The sequence below is a fragment of the Eleutherodactylus coqui genome, chromosome 5, assembly GCF_035609145.1.
Source record: "Eleutherodactylus coqui strain aEleCoq1 chromosome 5, aEleCoq1.hap1, whole genome shotgun sequence".
NCBI classification, from domain to species: domain Eukaryota; kingdom Metazoa; phylum Chordata; class Amphibia; order Anura; family Eleutherodactylidae; genus Eleutherodactylus; species Eleutherodactylus coqui.
Window position 1 is genome coordinate 152,490,932 of NC_089841.1, and position 8,571 is coordinate 152,499,502.

The window sequence follows — 8,571 nt, forward strand, 5'->3', positions numbered from 1 at the left end:
AGGACTGTCAGAGGCAGGCCAAATATAATTTTTTCCCTTTTTTTTAAAAGGAAAGGCCCACTGCGTCTATTCAATGAATAATAACTGTGTTGTGGCCCTGCCTACATAATTCTGTCCCTGTAGTATTAATGCAGGGTGCAATGCTCTGCACAGCCGATTTTGAGAAAGAAAAAAAATATGCAACACTGCGAACAGCAGCCTGCACAGTACTGCACACGGTTAAATGTGGCCCTAGAAAGGACCGTTGGGGTTCTTGAAGCCTACACTCACTCCTAACACTCTCCCTGCCTAACCACCACTTCTGTCCCTAATGCAGGGTGCAATGCTCTGCACAGCCGATTTTGAAAAAAAATAAAATAAAATACACTGCTAACAGCAGCCTCCACATGGATAGATGTGGCCCTAAGAAGGACCGTTGGGGTTCTTGAAGCCTACACTCACTACAAACACTCTCCCTACAGCAACTCCAACACAACTGCACTTTCCCTCAGCTAACTCACAAGGCATCTGAGGCGAGCCGCGGGAGGGGCCGATTTTTATACTCCGGTGACATCTGATCTCCCCAGCCACTCACAGCAGGGGGGTGGTATACTGCTGGAACAACACAGGAGGAAGTTGTAATGCCTTCCCTGTCTTTCAATTGGCCAGAAAAGCGCGCTAACGTCTCAGAGATGAAAGTGAAAGTAACCCGAACATCACGTGGTGCTCGTTAAGAGTAACGAGCATCCCGAACACGCTAATATTCGCCCGAGCATCAAGCTCGGACGAGTACGTTCGCTCATCTCTAGATATTGTCTAAAAAGATTTATTAGAGTACAACGCGTTTCGTCGCGTAAAAGCGACTTTATCAAGTACATAAAACATTAACCCTTTCCAATCCAATGTCGGGCCTGCCCCGACATCATAATTTCCCTCCTCAGCTCCGATGTCGGGGCAGGCCCGACACTGCAGTGCAGGAGTGCATCTGCACCCGATCATCAGTTACATCGGGTGCAGATACACTTCTGCACTGGTCCTCATCGAGGACCCCTGAGGAGAAGGCAGAAAGGGTTTTTAACCCTTTCTGCCTTCTCCTTTACACATTACATAGCGCTCAATTAGCGCTATGTAATGCAGGAGATTCCGGCCGGCGATCATGTGACCGCTGGTGTCACCTGACCCCCAGCAGTCACATGAACGCCGAGCCGGGAACCTGCACCATGGGGGGGGGAGGGGGGGGGGTGTGCTTACCTGTCCGGCGTCTTCCGCATTCTCCCTTCTGTCTCCCGACTCGGCGATCATGTGACCGCTGGGTGCCACCTGACCCCAGCGGTGCCACCTGACCCCAGCGGTCACATGATCACCGAGCCGGGAGGCAGAGGGAGAATGTGAAAGACGCCGGACAGGTAAGCAGGCTCCTCCACAGTGCAGTGAATATCTGCACCCTCCTGAACTCAGGAGTTCAGGAGGGTGCAGGGAAATGTATTTTTTCTCAGCCATTCTCACCGTCTCCAATTTATTTGGAGCTGGGGAGAATGAATGAGAAAAAAATAATTGGATTGGAAAGGGTTAAACCACAATGTATACTTATATAGGAACTTACATATCTGTTGTGGTGATCCTGAGATAGGTTTCCGGGTGTTTGCAGCTTACATGACCTCCACGTCATGTGTGCCACGTCAGCTAGATGGTTACCGGTGGAAAACGAAACTGAAACCACTTCCGGGTACGTGGCGATCACGTGACCCGAATGGCCACATGTATAAATGAAGATTTTTAACTCTCCGCCTGTTCCGCTATCTAATAGATGTGTAGTTGTACTATAGGCGGATGGCTAGATGCACTATGAGCTCCGGTATAGAAAACCGGCAGATGAAGTTGAAACGTCATGACGCGGGGCGACGTCATGACACTAGTGACGTAAGGACGCATGATAGCGTTAATACCTATTGATGTGTTTCCATAGGGACTGGCAACGTGGGGTAGCGTGGTGACGTCGGTACGCCGGCAACGTCATCAGCTTCCCAGCGTGCGTTCACAGTACCGCGTTGCCATGGAGACTGGTCTAACAATACGATGCCATCAATGTATGTTGTGAAAGAAAGGGGGGTTCTTTTCCATGCCTATATGTACATGTATGTCTAAAAATATATACCGATGTATACAACAATAAATAGTTATGCATGCATTGATAATACAGAGAGAATCTATTACATAATAAAACGTAGCAATGGCGTGAGTACGTTGGTAGTATATGCAATATCCCAACGTGCGTTAGTAGGGCCGCGTTAATATGGAGATTGGCGGAGCTATGGGATGCCATATATCTGTACTATGGTAGGAGAGATTTGTACCATGCAATTGTGTATATATATATATATACTTATACTTATATTAATTAGTTATGCGGCCATAGGATCTATTACAAAAAAATGAAATGCCAAAAAATAAATTAATTATTTTTTCGTGTATATAAATGAAGGATATACATAATCTTGAATTATAGAGAATAAAAAATATTTGATATAAAAACATTTTTTTAAAATGTAACACTAAAGATTTATCATGCATTTAGATATAAACCATGTTTTCTTACCCGTTTGGCGGTGAGATTTCTTTAGGTGTAGAATAGCTGCATAAAGGTATATATATTAAAGAGTTGGAATATTGCATTATCCAAGGATGGTTTCATAGATATGATAGAATACAGACGTTACAACACAAAATAAAAGTAAGCATATATATGACATGATCAGATTTTCTCCAATACCTCATTTAGTCCATTGGGTACTAAAGTGTCCAATCGAAAAATCCAGAAAATCTCCTTTTCGCGCAGTTTCTGGATGGTCTTGCTATATATCGTTTCTAGTGGTGTTACTTTGAGTTGTCTAAAGTCTTTGTTGTGGTAATTTAAAAAATGGCGCGATATGCTGTGTTTTGTAAAACCATTTTTTATGTTGTTCCGGTGTTTATTTATCCTTTCCCTTAAGGAGTTTATGGTCCGGCCCACATACCTATGCCCACACGGGCATTCTAATAAATAAATTACTGATATGGTTTTGCATGTGAGGTATTGTTTGATGGTCAGAGGTGCCCCATCTTTAATTTCTATTTCTTTGCGTTTATTCGTAATATTTAGACAACATTTGCATTTCTTTTCGCCACATTTAAAAACCCCTGTCACGTTTCTGTCAGTTTTATATGACTTTTTGTTTAACTTTTTTTCTTTTTTGGGACAAGATGGTGCCAGGAGATTTTTTAGGGTTTTATTTTTTCTGAAAACACACACGGGGTGGTTTGAGATTTTACTCTTCAGAAATGGATCTTCTCTTAGTATTGACCAATTTTTGTTGATAATTCTTTTTATCGTACTGTACTGTCTACTATATTTAGTGATAAATGCCAACTTAAAATGATTTTCGTTATCTTCCTTGTCATTCTTTTTCTCATTTTTATTGTATTTATCTTGCTGTTTTCCTTCCTTGTCCTCTCTTGTTTTGTTTTTCAAGGCTCTCTGATATGCGGAATCAATTAGACTCTTTGGGTATCCTTTGTTTCTAAATCTCTCCTTTAGCACTTTGGCTTGTCTTTTAAATTCATCCATGTCTGTACAATTTCTTTGTATTCTTTGTAGTTGCCCATAAGGGATATTAAGCTTCCACTTCTTGTAATGGCACACATGACGTGGAGGTCATGTGAGCTGCAAACACCCGGAAACCTATCTCAGGATCACCACAACAGATATGTAAGTTCCTATATAAGTATACATTGTGGTTTAATGTTTTATGTACTTGATAAAGTCACTTTTACGCGACGAAACGCGTTGTACTCTAATAAATCTTTTTAGACAATATCACATTGTCAAACTCGGTTGTTTGTTGAGACAGCGCAAGAGTATTTTTTCAAACTTTTTTAACCTTCATCATATTTGCTCTGTGATTGTCACATATGGCAGTCCTTTTTTCACAGAAAACAAATAAAAATATGAGAAATCACTCCTCTACACCATTCAACTACAAAGATGCTGCAATCGTTGCCACAGCATTTAAACGTTTTTACAGAAAATAATTAAAAAATGTTTTTCTGTTTCCACAAGGCTTTAAAAATTTAAGAGATAAAAACAAAAAAATTACACATAATTGATATCTCCACATCCAAAACAACCCTTACTATAAAATATTAAATTTATATAGCAAGGTAAATCACATAAAACAACAAAATGTAAAGAAGATGCATAAATAATAGGGATGAGCGAGTATACTCGCTAAAGCACTACTCGTTCGAGTAATGTGCTTTAGCCGAGTATCTCCATGCTCGTCCCTGAAGATTCGGGAGCCGCCGCAGCTGACAGGTGAGTCGCAGCGGGGAGCTGGGGGAAGCGAGTGGGAGAGAGGGAGAGAGAGATCTCCCCTTCATTCCTCCCGGCTCTCCCCTGCAGCTCCCCACCCCGCGCCGCCCCCCGAATCTTCAGGGACGAGCAGGGAGATACTTGGCTAAAGCACATTACTCGAGCGAGTAGTGCTTTAGCGAGTATACTCGCTCATCCCTAATAAATAACTATTTTCTATTCATCCTGCTTCCCCAAAATAGATAAACAAAATAATTAAATAGTCATATATACCTCAAATTGGTACCAAACCAAAAAGTTATCAGATGAAAACCAAGCCCTTGTAGAACTGTCTTAACTGAAAAATAAAAATAATCTGGTTTGGGTTGTTAAGTTCATGCAGGCCATGGGAACAACAACCTATGCAAATGCAACCTCTAGATCAAAAGCTGGATGAGAAATGGAAAGGAATATACAAACAAATGGACACTGCACACACTAAAACATAAACCAAACATGCAAACGACAGAACAACAGACAACAGGTGACAAAATACTTACCAAACATACAGATATGCAAACGGAAAGTAATATGAATAAGTATGAGGTATTGTTTTGTATTTTGGCCAAAACACATAAGCTCACAAGCCCACATCAAGGGTCCTCATTATGTTGTACATACCTACACTAACAAGGGGGTCCCTGCCAGCAAGCAGAGAAAACATTTTGATAGGAATGGCCCCATGTTGGGACCTTGGGGACAACTGTCTCAGCTTAGATGGTTATGACCAGGAGCACCAGACAAGGGAAAAACAACAAACATCTGCACACCTACAGATGCAGGGGATTTCAAACATAGGACATCAATTACTTGGCTTCTGAACACCTACAGAAGACAAGACAAGGCCCTAGCGTCTGCCTATCAATGGCTGAATGGTAATGAACTGAAAGTTCAGGCATCTGCCCAGCAATAGATGGGTAGGACAAACAAACATGTACTGGGTTTCTGACTACGTGTAATTGAATGGTTATTAAAGCCTAATAAGGGCCAGCTGTCTTCTTTTTCCTGTATTTTGTAAAGTTTCATACCTTTCCCCTTTTGTATTTGCTCACCTCCTGTAGACTCTTATGAGCTGAGCAAAAGGCAGAAAGATTGAGCAGGTCCTACTGCTTTTGCACATGTATTTCATGTGTGTACAAAATGCGCTTATATGAACAAACCCATTGAAATCAACAGGTTCTATTCTCTGTGCTTAGTATGTGCAGATTTTACACGTTCAAAAATGTGCACAAACACACTCGTGTGAAAAAGCCCTTATACTGCGATATTGAAGATGAAAAAAAAAGTTATGACTGCTGGAACACGAAAGGGAATACAATTTACTGGCTCTTAAAGCTAAAATTAATTATGTCACTAAGGGGTTAAAAGTGCACTTAAGTCAACTGGAATTTTTTGTCACATATATTGACATGACACATAAATTCAAAATCTACAATAAAAATGACATTTTTGGGAGGGTTTTTCCAATTTTATCATGATCTTTAGGGTGCATTCACGCGACCGTATATCGTCTGGGTGTTCACGCCCAGCCGATATGCGGTGTCTCTCTCTGCAGTGGGAGGAGGCTGGAAGAGCCGGGAGCAGTGCTCTGAGCTCCCGCCCCCTCTCTGCCTCCTCTCCACCACTCTGCACTATTTGCAATGAGAGGAGGTGGAACAGGGGTGGGGCTAAGTTCTGTGAATTAGCTCCACCCCTGCCCCACCTCTCGTCATTGAGAATAGTGCAGGGGGGTGGAGAGGAGGCAGAGAGGGGGCAGGAGCTCAGACCACTGCTCCCGGCTCTTCCAGCCTCCTCCCCCTGCAGAGAGAGACACCGCATATTGGCTGGGAGTGAAAACCCAGCTGATATACGGTTTTGTAAATGCACCCATAGGGTGTATTTACACAAATGAGCATGATATTGATCAGAGAAGCTCAGACCGATATTGCTCTTCTAAACCTCTAATTTTCCTGGTTATTGCATTGTGTTTTTATAGAAACATGCATTGGCGTTCCCCACATGCAATTTCATAAATAAAATATTACCTCAGACTCGCATTGAAATTTGCATCTACATGCAAGTGTGATGCAACCTTTTTCCTCCTATACAAAATAATGGGCAATATCACCCTAAAAAAGAAGAATATGCAATTTTTCTACCTTACAGCATCGCTGCAAGAGAAAAAACGCACCCACAGCAAATAATGGGTTCTATTTCCATGTTAATACACTTTTAGGAACCTTTCACATGGGACGGAATTACGCTGTAGGACACACAGCAAGCTGTAGTGAATTCCACACCAAAATGAGCAGATGCCTGTGGATTTTGATGTAGAATTGAAAAGGACTTAAAACCTGCTGCAGTTCCGCATAAAAATCCGCAGTTAGACCTGCAGAGTTTGGTGTGAAATTCCGCAGTTGTGGATTTGGCTGTATCATGCGGTGTAATTCCATCCCAGGTGAAAGATCCTTGGGGGGGGGTAAGTACATTTGCTTGTCTGCAAAGAGTGGAATTTTCAACTTAATTTAAATTCCTGAATGCTTAGATACCAGTTGTGAATCCCACATGTGCTATTTTAATGTGTTATTTTAACATAACTTATATGTAATATTTCTTCTTAACACTAAATGATTAATATGAGCTGACTGCAGCAACCTTACAGTTTTAGCATTTGCCTTTCATCTAAGTTAGAAACCCAGAAATATTATTAAATGAGAGGGGTTAAGGCTTTCTTTATTAATGCAGCAATCCAAACTCATGTGGATCCAACACAGCAATTGTTTAATTAATGCTTGGCACTTAGGTTGTGCATCTGCTGAAGTACCAATGTGAACTGCTGCATTATAACAACAGATTTCCCTTACAGGTGATGCTCGGATGGCTTCATTTTTCATAAACTTAATTATAAAGCAATTTAGTTAAGTCGCCTGCCTCAGTGACTTCTCTGCGTTTTCGAGATAAGTTGCAGCAAACATTTTGTTTTTGCAAGCGGGTGTGAAAAACATGCACAGTTAGTGGACTTACTGGATGCATTAACATACAGTTATGCACGTTTGATTCTCCAGCTGCTTTAAAACTGCAAATTACTGCACACTGGCTAAAATTGTTGAGAGCTGAGAATGCTTGAGGAGTTTTATTAAGCCTTATGTATCTGCAGTGTTTGTAGCTTAAAGGGGTTTCCAGGATAAAAGAAAGAAAAGAGCAGGGAGAGGTAACTATATGACTATTTCTTATATTATTGCATGAAGAAGGGGTTGAACTGAGATATGACAAATTGGAAAACACCTTTAAATTGAGATGAGATACAATATAAGATAAACCCCATGGACAGACTTGGCACAGTTTCTGGAAAATTAGTCCTGAACAAACCCTTTTATAGTCTCACTTATATAATTGTCTTTGTTTGTGTTCTACTTAGAGATGAGCGAACGTACTCGTCCGAGCTTGATGCTCGTTCGAGTATTAGCGTGTTCGAGTTGCTCGTTACTCGAGACGAGTACCACGCGATGTTCGAGTTACTTTCACTTTCATCTCTGAGACGTTAGCGCGCTTTTCTGGCCAATAGAAAGACAGGGAAGGCATTACAACTTCCCCCTGCGACGTTCAAGCCCTATACCACCCCCCTGCAGTGAGTGGCTGGCGAGATCAGGTGTCACCCGAGTATATAAATCGGCCCCTCCCGCGGCTCGCCACAGATGCATTCTGACAGAGATCAGGGACAGTGCTGCTGGTGCCAGAGCTGCTATAGGGAGAGCGTTAGGAGTTATTTTAGGCTTCAAGAACCCCAACGGTCCTTCTTAGGGCCACATTTAACCGTGTGCAGTAGTGTGGAGGCTGCTTTTTGCAGAGCATTGCGTCCTGCAGTAATTTTACATTGTCCAGGGCCAGTAGTGGTGAGGCAGGGACAGAAGACATATTTAGTGTATATAGGTAGTGGGCCTTTACAAAAACATTTCGGAAAAAAAATCTATTTGGGCTGCCTGTGACCGTCCTCAGTGTACTGGATCTCTGCTGGGGGTAGTTGTCCTAATTCATACGCAGCCAGCTAAGTGTTACAGCAGGCTTGCGCAAAATTCTTTCCTGCCTCTGTGTTGCCTCTTACATCACCGCTGTATTCCTGTCCACAAGTGTACTGGGTCTCTGCTGGGGGTAGTTGTCCTAATTTATACGCAGCCAGCTAAGTGTTACAGCAGGCTTGCACAAAATTCTTTCCTGCCTCTGTGTTG